A 2,500-nucleotide genomic window follows, 5' to 3' on the forward strand; every position below is an offset into this window, starting at 1 on the left:
AGCGCGGGCGTGGTCTGCTCTCGCCGTTGGTCGGCCTCGTGCTGGCCGGCGGTGCAGGATGCGCGCGCCTGCGCGGCGTTCGCGCCCCGGTGCTTCAACCTGCGTGCAGGATCCGAGCTCGGTCCCGTGCCTTGGCCTCCCACGGATCTTCCTTGCTGCGAGGCCGCGTCCGCCTTAGCGTGCTCCTCCGGGGGCGCGCGGGTGCGCGGATTCTCTTCGGCCGCCATTCAACGATCAACTCAGAACTGGCACGGACTGGGGGAATCCGACTGTCTAATTAAAACAAAGCATTGCGATGGCCCTAGCGGGTGTTGACGCAATGTGATTTCTGCCCAGTGCTCTGAATGTCAACGTGAAGAAATTCAAGCAAGCGCGGGTAAACGGCGGGAGTAACTATGACTCTCTTAAGGTGGCCAAGTGGCGGCGGTGTGGCTGCATCCGGACTTGGCTTTTCGAAGTGCGGTCTTGATGTAGTCGTGCTGCTGCTGCGAGGTGCCTTCCTTGGGTTATAGTTACAGGGAGAGTGATGCGCAATACATGGGCCTAGCCCTCTTAGCCTCTCCTCTCCTGCGGTCTTCTCCCCTTCTCGTGGGCCCGCTGATTTTCGCAGAGTGGAAGACCGCACCAGGGGCTTGGGGGGGTTACCAGCCCCCCCTCGCATTATCCCTTTATAGTTGGGGGCAGCCGACAAGAAACAAGAGATGGTGGCCCTTCCGCTGAAGGTGCCACCCCAGCTACCCCAGCACCTATCCGGCCAACCGGCCGTAACGAAAATGCGATAGTTTGTGTAGCTCCCTTTGCTTGCAGTGAGTGCCACCGCACTTTTACCACGAAGAACGGTCTCGGGGTCCATCGCCGCCGCCAACACCCTGCGGCCGCCAACGCTGAGATCGTGACGGAGAGGCATCGCGCGAGGTGGACGGAGGAAGAAGTCCTGTCGCTCGCCAAGGCAGAGGCCGAACTGTTCCTTGAGAGGGACGCCCGGTTCTTCTTTGTAAATCAAGAACTTACCAGGATGTTCCCCGACCGAACGCTTGAGGCAATCCAGTGCCGACGGCGGCAAGCTGCCCACAAGCAGCTTGTCCGCCAATTCATGGAGGCACTTGAGATCGGTCGGGGCGAAGAGCCGGCGTCCCGCTGTGGAGCAGCGAGCTCGCTGCCTGACGCGGGCGAGGCCGCTGCGCCGCCCGTCGACGCAGCCGAGGACTTCGCGGCCGACACCACCGGGCCGCCGCCGGAGGGGCCGACTGACGCCGCCATCTGGGAGCATCTGGCGGGGCTACCTGCTTCCGCCCAGCGTTTCTCTGCCCTGGATCGAGTCATTGGTCTGGGGCGGGGCACGCCGCCCGATGTCATCCTGGGCATGCTCCCGGATGCCCTTGCGTCGGTCGGGTCCAGGGGGGAGAGGTCGATCACCAGGACACAGCGGCCGCGCCAATCATCCAAGCGGCCGCCTGCCGCCCCGCCGCTGCAGAAGCGCAAGCGGCGCCGCTGGGAATACGCGCGCACACAGGACGCCTTCCGTAGGTCGCGTGCACGTTGCGTGCGCGGCTTGCTGGACGGCACCCTGCTGCAGCCGCCACCCGACATCCCCGGTCTGCTGGACTTCTGGGCGGACCTCTTCACGAAGAAGCCGATCTCCACCGCCGGCTTCATCCGTGACCGCCTTCTCCCGCACTCGGAGCCTGTCGCTCCTGAGTGCCTATGGGGGCCGGTCACACGTGAGGAGGTCGCTGCTGCCTTGCCGCCCAGGGGATCGGCAGCCGGGCCGGACGGCCTGACTCCAGCGGAGCTGCGGCGCCTGCCGCATGAAGTCCTGGTGAAACTCTTGAACCTCTTCCTCCTGGCCCGCGCCCTCCCCGAGCGTCTGCTTCGCGCCCGGACGTCACTTCTCCCCAAAACGGCTGCACCAACATCCCCCGCTGACTTTCGCCCCATTACGGTCTGCTCGGTGTTGGCGCGGACCTTTCACAAGGTTCTCGCGTCACGCCTGATGCGTGCATGTGCTGTGGACGAACGTCAGCGGGCATTCATCCCCCGGGATGGGATGTTGGAAAACACCTTCATCTTGGACACTGCTCTCACCGACGCAGTCCGCTCCTGTCGCTCTGTTTTTGTGGCATCGATCGACGTCTCTAAAGCGTTCGATTCGGTGGACCATGCTGCCCTCCGCCCCGTGCTGAGGGCTCATGGCCTGCCGGATTGCTTTATTGAGTACGTCGAAAGGTGTTACGAGGGTAGCACGACAGTGATAGCGGGCGGCGCCGACGTGGGCGTGCCCCTGCAGCCGGCTAGGGGTGTGCGTCAGGGTGACCCCCTCTCCCCCCTCCTTTTCAATTTTGCGGTGGACTATGTTTTGAGTCAACTTCCCTCCCACATCGGAGCTCGGATCCTTGGTCGCAGAGTTAACGCTGCGGCCTTCGCAGATGACGTCCTGCTTTTTGCATCGACCGCGAGGGGATTGCAGTCCCTCATCGACGCAGCCGTCGCAGCCCTCGCC

At 63.7% G+C, this 2,500-nt stretch overlaps 1 pseudogene; it reads left to right on the forward strand.

Moving 5' to 3' along the window:
• LOC124727717 overlaps positions 1 to 2,500 on the forward strand; it is a 7,960-nt pseudogene that overhangs the window by 2,475 nt on the left and 2,985 nt on the right.

Source organism: Schistocerca piceifrons, unplaced genomic scaffold, assembly GCF_021461385.2.
Source record: "Schistocerca piceifrons isolate TAMUIC-IGC-003096 unplaced genomic scaffold, iqSchPice1.1 HiC_scaffold_1124, whole genome shotgun sequence".
In the NCBI taxonomy this organism is placed as follows: domain Eukaryota; kingdom Metazoa; phylum Arthropoda; class Insecta; order Orthoptera; family Acrididae; genus Schistocerca; species Schistocerca piceifrons.